Raw genomic sequence first — 12750 nt, 5'->3', positions numbered from 1 at the left:
CGAAACATTGCAAGGGCCACAACTTGCCCACCCCTGCTGTATACGCTGGTGGTCTGTTCTCCTTGCAGGGCTCAGCCAGCCAACGCAGAATCAAAAAAACAAACTGGAGCGGTTTATGGGGTTGCCACTCTTCCCTTCTGGTACGGCTCCCGTGTCTTTAACACAGACCACATTTAAAAATCAGCAGAGGAAGCTTTTCCTGTCATGAAGCCGAGCTGAGCTTGGACCATTCAAGAATTGCCTTACTGGGTCAGAGCAGCCTAGTGCTTCCGGCCCTTTCCAGGCAGATATTCCTGGTGGAGTCGCACAAGCAAGACATTAAGGTGAGGACCTTTTCCTGTTGCTGTTTCCAACATCTGATATCCAGAGGTATACTGTCTCTGAATGTGGGGGCTCTATTTATATATGCCTCTGAACATGGAGGTACCATGACTCCTCCATGAATTTGTCTAACCCTTAAAAATATATATATATATATAAGTTGGAGGTAGGGTGGCCGTGTGTCCTATTTTACGGAAGACAGGCCTCTGGTTGAAGAGCTGTCCACCAGCCCAAGTCCAGCTGAAAGAGAGAGAACCCTAAGTAGGGAGAACAGCAGGTGGCAGGGGAGGAGGGAGAGAGAGGGAGGGAGAACACTAAGAGAGAAAGAGAGAGAAAGAACTGTAAGAGAAAGGAAGGAAGGAAGGAAGGAAGGAAGGAAGGAAGGAAGGAAGGAAGGAAGGAAGGAAAACCCTAAAGAGAAAGAAAGAGAAACCCTAAAGACCCTAAAGAGAAATCCTAAAGAGAAAGAACCCTAAAAAAGAGAGAGAACCCTAAGTAGGGAGAGCAGCAGCGGGGGGGGGGGAGAAAGAGAGAGAGAACCCTAAGAGAGAAAGAGAGAGAACTCTAAGAGAGAAAGAAAAAGAACTGTAAGAGAAAGAGAAAGAAAGACCCTAAAGAGAAAGAAAGAGAAATCCTAGAGAAACCCTAAAGACCCTAAAGAGAAACCCTACAGACAAAGAACCCTAAAAGAGAGAACGCTAAGTAGGGAGAGCAGCAGGTGGGGCGGGGAGAAAGAGAGAGAGAACCCTAAGAGAGAAAGAGAGAGAACCCTAAGTAGGGAAAGAGAAAGAACTCTGAGAGAGAGAGAAAGAGAAAGAACTGTAAGAGAGAGAAAGAGAGAAAGAAAGAGAAACCCTAGAGAAACCCTAAAGAGAAAGAACCCTAAAAAAGAGCGAGAACCCCAGGCAGGGAGAGCAGCAGGCGGGCCTTGGAGTTGTCCATCAGCAGGTAGTTCCGGGACAGCAGACTGAGCCGTAGGCACACCGCTCTCCCGGTCGGCGTCTTCCCCACTATGCTGTGGGATGTGTTGTATTTCTGTTTAAATTAGAGCGATTCTCTCCAAATCTGCATCTCCGTTGCACATTAGCACGGCCACATGTTATGCAAATCCATGCCTGCTTTTGTCCTCTTTTCCGGTGGTGTGGATGTAGCCACCCTAGCTGGTGGCCACATCCTGTGGCGATGAATTCCTGCAGGTCCGGCTGCTGCTAAAGGCTCTGGAGCAATGCCAGGAAGGGGGGAAAGAGATGATGGCAGCCCTGCCACCCTCTAGGACGGACAGCTAACTGATGCTGAGGACATGTGAAAGACGTGCAGTCCTTGCTGCAATGATGGGAGCCCCCCTGCATTGGCCCCAGGAGCGTAGCCAAGTCATTTGTAGTGTTGGAGGGGCCCAAAGATCCATAATGCTTGCTGAAGTTCATTGTCGGTGCAATTCCCTTGCTAGTAAGCCTCTGAGCATGCGCAGATGAGTCAAAGGGCCGATGACAGCCTTCTCAGTGCATTCCTTGCTAATGAGGAGAAAGCCTTATCACTGATGTGCCTGAGAAGTGAAGCTGTGTGTTCATGCTGAGTTGCAGATGGCCGTGCTGAGAACCAAACACATCCAGCCTATGCTGGGAAGGGATGCGAGGGGCGCTTTCTAGCGTTGTGCTGCCTCATTGCTGACCTGTAGGGTATAAGGCCCTTTGTACCCCATGGCTCGGGGTGCAGAGAAGCTGTCTGATCCAACCACCGGGTACGCCCGTGTGCTGTAAGTTACCCAATAAAATCTCCTTGTACGTAAGCCTTGGAATCCGATTTATTGCTGTCTTGGCACCTCTGTCCTAAGAGTTCAGTGCCCACGGCCGGGGCAACACACCCTCTCGGGGGGCCCAATGGGGCACAGCTGTGCGGAGAGGAGTCCTGCGAGGCTGCAGCGTCCAGTCTTCCATGCGGTGAAAATGGGGACAAGAGCTCTTGCACCATCCATAGTGGCGGCTGCACCTTTGGCAGGTGCAGCCTGAGCCCAGGCATCAGGGCCAGTATCCGGGGCCAGCGTCTGCCGACACTCCGCGACCGCCACTGGACCTGCTCTTCCTCCTCCTCGCCTTTGCTGCCTATTCACCAGCATAGGCTGGTGGCTCCGATGCCGAAGGGGCAATGTATCCACTCCGGGTTTCGGTCGGAACCAGTCAGAACTCTCAAGGAGCCATCCAAGGTGCAAAGCACGGCTCCACCGCTGTTCACCGGCCTTATCCAGGTGTGTCAGGCGTGACAAGGGCACGGAGAAGGAACGGAAACATTGTTGCTCTCCTGGGCACCATTGTGAACTGGGCCCAGAGGGAGCGGATGAGTGAAAGAGCAACAGCGGTGACACTGGCAGAGGAGGGGGCTCCACTCACAGGGGGGGCTCCCTTACGGCACGGTGCCCACCCCACCCCCTCGAATCTGAAGCTGGCAGTGCCAGCGATCTGTCTGTCTTTGCAGAAGTTGTGCTCACAGAGTGCAAGATGTTCCACACAACCCAAAGAAGGACAAGCAGCATTTGGCCACAAGAGAGCAGTCAGGTTCAGCTAAGCCTCAGATCATCCAAACGGCCTTGCTTCCTCTCCAACGCATGATAAATACTATTATGAATATTATTATGAAGAGGTGGTGAATAAATATGGCTTTGAACAGGAGACTAGGTGAATCCATGGGAGGCAGATTTATCCATGACTCATAGCAATGGAGTAATGGAGTCTCCATGTCCGGAAGATGACGGTGGGACATGTTGGCCCTCCAGATGTCAGAAGGTGGACTTTGATCATGTGTATGAAGCGATTTGGACATTCCAAAGCAGGGCTGGGCAGCTTGTGGTCTCCCAGATATTTTGGCCTACAATTCCCATCAGCCCTAGCCAGCGTAGCTAATGGTGAGGGCTGATGGGAGTTGCAGTCCAACAACATCTGGAGGGCCACATGTCCCCCACTGGTGCTGTATATCCTCTTGAGTACTATCAGCTGGGTGTGAGCAAAGAATGGAGAGCTTGTGAACTCCCAGAGACATTGGGCCTACGCTGAACCAAGAAGGGGGTTGGGAACATCCGAAACTGCCTTGCGCTGAGTCGGACCCTGGGTCCATCGAGCCCAGTATTGTCGACACTGAGTGGCAGCAGCAGCTCTCCAGGGTTTCAGGCAGGGGTTATTCCAACTTTATCTGGAGATGCCGGGGATTGAACCTGGGACCTTCTGCCTGCAAAGCAGGGGCTCCACCACTGAGCCAGGGCCTCTCCCAGTTCTTGTGGCCCTATAAAGGGTACATCTGGTGAATTCTCAGCACGTCCTCAGATAGCAGCAGGTGCTGGCCAGGGCTGCTGGAAGGGAAGCGCAGCATCCGGAGGCAGCCTGCTTCCCAGTTGCAGCCAGGTGGTGTGGACAGGGGCGGCCGTCCCCTCCATCCCTTGTGTGAGTTCCTCAGAAGTATCTGGCTGCGAAGCACAGGCACTGGAAAGAGAATGCTGTGGACCTCGGCCTGATCCAGTGTGGTAGCTCTGCATCATTTCTTATTTTAATACTCTGGTTCTGCCACTCTCACCGCCGTGAACGGCGGCTCTTGCTCCTGACACTCTTTCTCATCATTGTTGCCACTTGCTTGTTTGACAGGTAGAGAGCAGGAAGGCCGCGGCATCTCCTCCTCCTCCTCACCACCACCAATGTCTGAGCCAGAGCGAGAGGCAGGCAAACAAGCAGGTTGCAATGGTGAAGAGGAGGAGCAACTCCGGGGGGCTCTGGTCAGGGGGCCCCTGCTGAGGTGCGGGCCCTTGGCAGGTGCTCAACCAGGCCTGCCCTTGCCATGACACCAGCCGTGGAATGGAAAGTGGCTTAGGGCACAATCCTATGCAGATAGTTCACAGCCTCCAAGCTGCCGAGTACCCAGTGCAGAGCAGGAGCAGAGCGGCAGCTTTGTGCTCCAGCTGCCCTGCGGGAGGGAGGGGAGGGGAGGGGCAGGGGGCGCGGTTTCCTGGCTCGGAGTTCAGAGCCAGGAAACCGAACTATCCTATGCCCACCTGATGCTGTCTGGTGGGCATCGGACTGCCCTCTTAGTTTCCAAGGGTAATTAGACAAATTTTGCTGAGGAAGAGAAGGAGAGGTCTATCCATGGTGACTCTTTGTGATGGCTAGATGCAACCTCCAAGTACTGAAGTCCAGATGTTTTGGCCTACACCTCCAATCAGTCCAAGACAGCATTGCCAATGGTCAGGAATGCTGGTGGTTGTAGGCCAAAACATCTGGAGGGCACCAGGTGGGGGAAGGTTGTCCTACTCTACTGGTTATTTAATTATGTATTTAATTTATTTAATATGTATCTATGTGTGTTTTTTACATAAATGTATTATATTTTTAATCTGGCCAGTAACAAATGTTATCTGGGTGGATTACAAAAACTATTTAGGCTGCAATCCTATACCCACTTACCTCGGAGTAAGCCCCATTGAATCAATGGTATTTAATTCTGAGTAGACATGTATAGGTATTTGTATACTACCCTTCATGCAAATATATCCCAGGGTGGTTCACAAGAAGAAATTACAAGGATTACATAATTAAACACTACCAAAAAACCCCACGATGAAAACAAAAGGACTTTTCAAATCCATCATGACCAATTCCAAAGCAATTCAGACAGCAGAATGGATGAATCAATTGCAGCATCTACAATATATACTGGCGGGAAGAGTGGGGGTTGTCTTTTGCCCTCATCTCCTGCTTGTGGGCTTCCCAGAGGCATCTCTGGCTGGCCACTGTGGGAAAGAGGGTGCCAGACCCAAAACATGAGACTGGTGCTATGAGTGCTGTACATCCTTTGAGAACAACAGCAGCTGGGAAAGGTGCTGGTTGGGGCTCATTGTTGTTTCATGGGGGATGCTGACACAGGGGGATTAACCGCTCCCATCATGTGTCCTGGTGCTGATTATCCCTGGTGGGCCCTGGCTGAAGATAAGCCCCGAGTAAGAGGGTGGAGGGGCAGGCAGGGAGAGGAGGTCACCACTGGTTGGAGGCTTTCCTCTGGGTAAGCATGCGTACGTGCGCAGGTGCTGAACAGCTTCCTTATCTTCAGAGCAGCACCTGGGCACGTTGCTCAGAATCCTGTTCGCTCCTGTCTGCGCACCAGAATCAGATCTGTGAGATGTTCGAGAACACGAGAAGAGACCTGCGGGGTCCAGCTGCAGAGAAGAGCCTTGCTAGGTCTGGAGAAAGGTCCGCGTTTGGAGGGACCCGCTCGCTGTCCAGGGAGGAAGTCATTCAGTTCACATGTTAATGCAGACTTCGCTGATTCCGCACCAATATGCAAACCGAAACTCAGCTTCCCTTCAAAATTCTCACTTCTCCCTGATGCACTGTCAAACATTGTATACAAAAATTCATATATGAGGGGAAAGTGTACACAAAAGTGAATGAAAATGACATGTAAAAATGGAGTATATTAGGGAATGCATGCCAAAATGAGTATGTTAGGCAAAATTGCACACAAAAATGTGACTTAGGGGAAACGTGCACAAGAATGCATATGAATGCTCATACAATTCATCATCATCATCATCATTATTCTGCTCAGAGTTCAGGATGAACCAAAGATTGAAAAAGTGAGAAACTGAGGGAAAGGGAAATTGACAAATTCATCCACCCCTAGCGAGGGCCTCTGTAGCTTTACTGGACTTGGAGGCGCGCAGCAGACTCCCGAGTACAAATGATTTTATTTTATTTTATTGCTTCCCTGCTTCCCATGGATTAGATCCAGGGACCTGGGGAAAAGCAATAGCTACAAGGCACACACATCATTAATCATGGTCCAGCCGTCATTTCCTCTCTACTTTAGCCGTGATAGGCTACGTAAGTATTTACGTAGCCTATCATGGCTAATGCAGGGACACCATTTGCATCCCTGCCTTTTGCAGTGATAGGCTATGTAAATATATACGTAGCCTATCACAGCTACCACAGGGATGCAAATGGCCGCTGCTATGGTGGCTGCCATTTGTGGCCACAGCCCAGCAACGGACGGAAGTCCGGCTGTGGGCAGCACCGGCTGGTGGCTCTGCGGGCTCCCTGCAGAGCGGAGCTGGCCGGGGAGGATTCCGGGGGGAGGGATGGATCGCCTCCCCCCCCCAGCAGACGGCCCCAGCGGAACGGGGTAAGTAATCCGTACACCCCTAGGAAAACCCCCATTCTGATTTCACCTTGGCCATGCATTTGTTTAGGTGTCCCTTAGGTAAAATGCTGTAATATGGGGATAAGAATACCAGCCTACTGTACAAGGTTGTCAGACCCTATGACCTGGTTCGCATGCCACAACAACCCACGGTGGGTTGTCAGCCTTGTTTGTTTCAGGGTAGCTTGTTGTGACATCCAAACCTGGTGCGGTTTCCTCAGCATGGCTTGTTAACCATGCACAAGCCGTCCTTAAAACCAATGGCTTGTTGATGGGTTGTTGAGGGTGGGTTGTGTTCAGGGTGGCTTGTTTTCAGGGTGGCTTGTCGTGACATGCAAACCTGGTACGATGGGTTGTGCATGACTTGTGCCCAGAGGCTAGAGCTGCTGGGCAAAAGCAGCAGAAAACGTGACTACTCAACTTGCTTCCTCACAATTTCCTGACCTGTATATCAGGGTGGCAACACCTGTGTGCCTGATTCCCATTGCTCTGCGCAGATGGGAGAATTGTGCAAATCAAGCAGGGATTGACCATGAAATCTGTGCACATTTCCTAATTTGCGAAACACTGACTTGGATTCCTGCATTGAGCAGGGGGTTGGACTCGATGGCCTTGTAGGCCCCTTCCAACCCTACTATTCTATGATTCTATGATTCTATGTTTTATTTTCTGGAATTGTATGCCAATCTAGTTGGTGGGAGGGTGGGGGAACCAGAGACCTAAAATACACATTTCCCCCCATGAGCTAAAGTATGAAAATGCAGATTGGGGGGGGGGGGGATTTGTACTTTTTTTTTACTTTTCTCCCCACACACATACTTTGGGGGAGATTTGTGCACACTAGCATTAACAAATGTGCATTATTTAATGCGCACATGCAGGAATGCGCATTAATTAATGCTAATGTACACAAATCTCCCCCAAAGTGGGGGGAAGGTAAAAAAAAGGACAAATCCGCCCCCCCATGCGCATTCGCATCTTCACCCTTTTAGCCTATGGGGAGGAAATGTGTATTTTTGGCCTCTGCTTTTTTCTCCCCAACTAAATTTGCATACAATTCTGCAAAGTAAAAAAAAAAAAAAAAAAGACACCTGACAATTCACAAAACAGATGGAATGGATTTAACACAGATTTACTCTTTTTTTAAAAGTTGTGACACAAAGGACACTGGGATACACACCGGGAGTGGGCAGAAGGATCAAGGGGGAAATGAACCATGGCAAAACGAGGAGCGTCTGATGGCAGCAGCGTGGATTAGTGATGGATTCAACAAGCCACCGTGGTTTGCTTTCAGGGTGGCTTATTGTGATGTATGAACTCGCCCTATGGCTCCCAAACTCTTTGAACATTTGAAATATACCAATGTAAAGTATACTGAGGATTGGCTTCAAGGGAAGTTGTGCCCATGTGTGTACGTGATTGTGTGTGCCATGTGCAAGCAGGTCGGTGTGAGAAAAACTCCGAATGTGCTGTGGCTAAGTTTAGAGTCTGCGTTGGTGCCCACAAGTGAATGTATGTCTGGGATTCTGCGGGCTGAACATGAGCTGTCTCAGGGTGAGTGGGCTGCGATGAAGCAATGCTGGCTAAATTTAGCGCAAAAGGAACATTTCTGGCTGGGTGGGTGGGGACCTGACATGCAGAGATGGGTAGAACCGGTATTTCTCTGGACCCAGCATCAGTGGAGGGGGGGCAGCCCTGAGTGACTGATCCTGAGAAGTTTCTAGCACTGCTTTTTCTCCTCCCCGCTGCCTCCCCCCGAACATCCTCTTGATTTCCCCCTTCTGGGTGCCAGCATTGTTTTGCTGGACCTGCTGCTGGGCCTTTCACATCAGCCTGACACACAGAAGCTAAGCGGGCGAATGAACCGTTTCCTGCCATGGAGGTCAGTGACAGGAAAAGTTTATCCTGCGTAATTCCTGTGTGTCGGGCTGCGGTTATAAAGATACAGGAGCAGGAAAAAAACTACCTAAGAGACGTGGGAAATCAAGAGCATCTTTAGGGGCAACTCATCTTTGCTTGTTCTTTTCTGCTTTTTTGCCATCTTAGGTACAGTGAAGAGCTGGGAAAGCTTTTCCTGTCACGTAGTTAACATGATGGCGAAAAACTGGGCTCCTTCCTTTCTGTCTGTTGGGTAATCCGTGGTTATAGCCACAGGAGGGGAGCGGTCACCCTACCCATGAGCTGAGGGGGATCAGTCTGTCCATTTCATTTTCTTTCAGTTTCTCACTTTTCCATCTCCAGTTCAGTTTGTCATTAATTTTGTGAATTCTTTTGGTTAAAGTTTGCGTGAAAATTCATACACATTTTTGTTTGCATTTCTCCTAATGCTTGCCTTTTTAATGTAATTTTCCTAACAGATACATTTTTGCAGGCCATTTTCCTAACATAAGACTTTTTAATGTTATTTTCACTGGTTGACACACTTTGCATGCACTTTTCCCTAATATAAGCATTTTTGTCTGCATTTGTTTTTAAATTGGAGAAGCCCACTGCAAAATTCGGAGAAGTACACATTTCTAAGGATAAAATGGAGTTTTGTTTGCGTATTGGTTTGAAAGTGCAAAATTAGGTAAGTAAAATGCAAACCAAACAGATTTCTCCCCCATCCCTATCCGTGAGACACCATCTGCCCCCTTCTGCACCAGCTAATGAGCCTCCAGGATAAGGGCGCTGTATGTAGAACCAGTTCTGTTGGCTTGGAGTAAAGAAGGTGACACAGGCTGGTTGTGTGGTGTGAATCTGGGGGAAGTCGGATTCAAAGCCAGCTCAAAGGTGGATCGGAGGAAGTGATGACGGGGCCTTAGTCAACCAAGCTGCAAGACAATGAGGGAGGTTGGAAGATCTTAATCATGGCGGAGACTAACGAAGAGTGCAGCAGGTGCAGCTTTACATCTACGCAAGGCAGGATGTCAGCGGGTTTAACGGCCAGCTCTGCTGATCAGCAACAGCAGGTTTCTTTCGAGTAGACGCTGACATTCATGTGGCCCTGCGGACGGGGAGAGGGAAGGACTAGAACGGGTGCTCTTCTCTCCCCCTACTCACAGCAAAATCCCACCCCCCATTCACAGCTCATTCTTCCTGCTGCGCTCACATCATCCCACCTTGGAGCTGGACCAAAGCGGTGGCTTTGTTCCAGCAAGGGCAGCTTGCCTACATCCAGAGGCAGACTGGTTGGTGGCAAGCAGGGGTCAGCTGAGGCTCCTAGCCTCTGCTGAGGAAGGGGGGCACCGATCCCTCTCCACACGAGCCCCTGTGGCAGGGTCCGTCAGATGCAGAAGCTGCCGAGTGGGGGTCACGCTCTTTGCCCCCCACAGCCGCAGCTAAGCTTGCGCGGGGGTGTTCTGCAATCAGTCGGATCTATGTTCTGTACCAAGGCCCCGCTGATGTCATTTGAAGTGGCCAGCACTGAGCAGCAGCGAAGCACGTGAGTCGCAGCCTCCTTCATTCAAACCCCTCTCTACACAGCCATAAACTCTCTGGGACTGGAGAGAGATGAACATGTTTGGTAGTGGGCTGAAAGAGGGATTGCTGCCTGTGGGGTGGACACTTATTCCACCTTAGCCTTGACTAAACAGGTGGGTAGTGCTTCAAAAGCCTGCAAAGGTGTTTAACGAGAGGCAACAGACAGGCAAAATAAATGTGTGAACGACACGGGGCCTCTCTCAAACCATTTTTTCCAGTTCTCTTAACAGCTGTTCTCTTTAGGCAGACCACTTTGGCTTTTCCTCCCCATCTGCTATAAGGAATAATAATAATGACCTACCTTACTGGGTTGTTGTAAGGATTGCCAAGAGAACAAACATAACCGTCATAAGGCTTACCATTTCTGTAGCACATTTCAAGGGTTTAAAAGGCCCTCTCCAGAATTTGCACAGCACGCTGCTTCTTTTCCAGCTGGACCTATTTATGGCTATTTGGGAACTGCATCTCACATCATCACTGCTTGTTCACGGAATCCAGGTTAGTCCTGTTTCACACTTCCCGTTTCCACTAAATCGGGGACGGGGAACATGCGGCCCTCCAGATGTTGATGGACTGCATTTCCCATCATCCACCACCACTGGCTAGGGCCGATGGGAGTTGCAGTCCAAGAACATCTGGAGAGCCATACGTTCCTACCCTACAGAGCAGGAGATGGCAGGACAGAAGGAGAAGGAACAGTGCTTCTCCTTTGCAATGTCAGTTTACCACTGGAATGGCAGAGCAGCTGGACAGCAGTTGCAGGTGCACAGGAACACTAGCCCCCCCCCCCACAGCGGCATGCCCAGGTGGCTCCATGCCACAAGGCTTTTTGCCAGCTACCTGTGAAATGCTTATACTTGTGTCTCCATGACCTGCAGAATTCAGCAATACAGGGGAAACTCTGCCTGGCCTGGAGGGGCGGAGAAGGCAAACGATTCCACTGTGGAATGTCTCCCTCTCCTACAGCTGTTAAAGGCACAGGGATGCTGTTGGAAGGACATTTGGCAAACGTTATATTCATGGGGTCTAGAAACATGCATTTTAAAAAAACAAAGATTATCCAGATGCAGAATTCTGTGCTGTGTATGCAATCCAACCCCCAGTTAAAATTAAGAAGTTTTGTTGAGGAAAAGGATACAAGAAAATGGAGAAATCAGGCGGAATACATTAAAAAAATATATCCAGAGATCACTTACCCTAGGCAGTCGTAAAGAGATATTCTCAATTTATGTGTAGGGCAGACAAATCAGCCAGGAATTTTGAGACAGCAAAGCCACATTCAGAGGGGTGACAAAAATCGCACACAAACAGCCCCATCTTTATTCCTTGCCGGGAGAGGGTTGAGAATCAATCAGGGCTGTCAAGTGACGTTAAAAGGGGGGGGGGGCTACAACTGAGGTACCCGAGGTTCCTCAAGTCCACAAAGAAATGTGTGGAAATGAGCAATTCACACCTTCCAACAGCCCAGGTAGGTAAACTTCGGATGTGTGAATGGAAGAGATTGCCAGGACAGGCTGGCAGGACAGAAAACCTCACCCTGCAATGCTTGCTATGCAACAGCACTGGGATGGAGATGGCCAGGGTGGCTGGGAATGATGGGAATTGTGGTCCAACACATCTGGAGAGCACGAGGTTGAGGAAAGCAGTTGTAGTTCATGAGGACTAGAGATGGGAAAAAAACTTAAGCAGGCAGACAACAATGCCCAGCCAGTCTTCACAACCTCTTTGCCCGAGACTCTGGAGAACTTCTGCCTGTTGAGAGTAGATATGAAGCCTAACCTGGCATAAAGCAGCCTGCAGATAAAGTGAAGCAGGGGTGGGCAGAAGGTAGATCTCCAGATGCTTTGGACTTCAACTCCCAGAAGCCCCTACCAGCATGGCCAATCATCAGGAATGCTGGGAGTTGAAGTCTACTATCTGCCCACCCTGGAAGTAGGGCAGCTCTATGAAGCCACCTAGGCCTGGCTGCCTGAAGGGTACCAAGCTTGTTACGGCAGTTGTTCCTCTATACAGAGGAAGCAGAGCATCGGGGCACACGTAAACCAACACGATCCAATTAGCAGGGGCACAGCAAGGGGCTAACTTGTGGCTAAAGTCCTGGAGGGCACCCAGTGACCACCCAGAGCGCGGCAGGTGGCGAGGGCAGCAGGCGCAAACTTGGTTTATTCCTGTAGTCACAACGATGCTTTGACTTAAGTGAGTTTAAGATGCAAAACTGTGCATGCTCAGGGTTTTTTTAAAAATCAGGGTTAGCAGTTTTATTGCTTTAAAATATCAGGAATGTAGAAGCCTCCGTACAGCATGCAACGGTTGGAGGTGAAACGTTGTGTGTTTCACAGCTGCAGTCATTGCACATGGCCATCTTGAGGGGCCCCACATAAAAAGATCATGAAGTCCAGGACCTAAAGTCATCTAGCTGCACCACGGCTGATGCCTAGGAAACCTGGGTGCGGTTCTCTTTACACCAGGGACTAAAAGCTTGCCTCGTGAATAGAGGCCAGTGCTCCGACCGCAAATTAAGGCAGACTGGGAAGGGCAAAAGGGATTTACAGAGATAACCAGGAGCACAAGCTAGAAAGAAGCGTAAGCCCCAAAGGCATGGGATGCTCTTTCTTGAACAATGCTGTTTGGGGAAAGTGTGTGTGTGTGTGTGTGGGAGGGGGGGGGGTGTCCAGGAACAGGCAGGCAAGTGTGAAATGAGCTAAGGGTGCAATCCTAGGTAGTTTAGACAGAGAAACGTCCTACAACTCTCAGCATTCTCCAGCCAGCTATGGCTGTCTGAATCTGCCTAGG

This window comes from Heloderma suspectum, chromosome 6 (assembly GCF_057233095.1).
Source record: "Heloderma suspectum isolate Gila_16-S chromosome 6, 16-S_ref, whole genome shotgun sequence".
NCBI classification, from domain to species: domain Eukaryota; kingdom Metazoa; phylum Chordata; class Lepidosauria; order Squamata; family Helodermatidae; genus Heloderma; species Heloderma suspectum.
The sequence above is the reverse complement of the archived record's forward strand: the minus strand, read 5'-3'. Positions refer to the sequence as shown.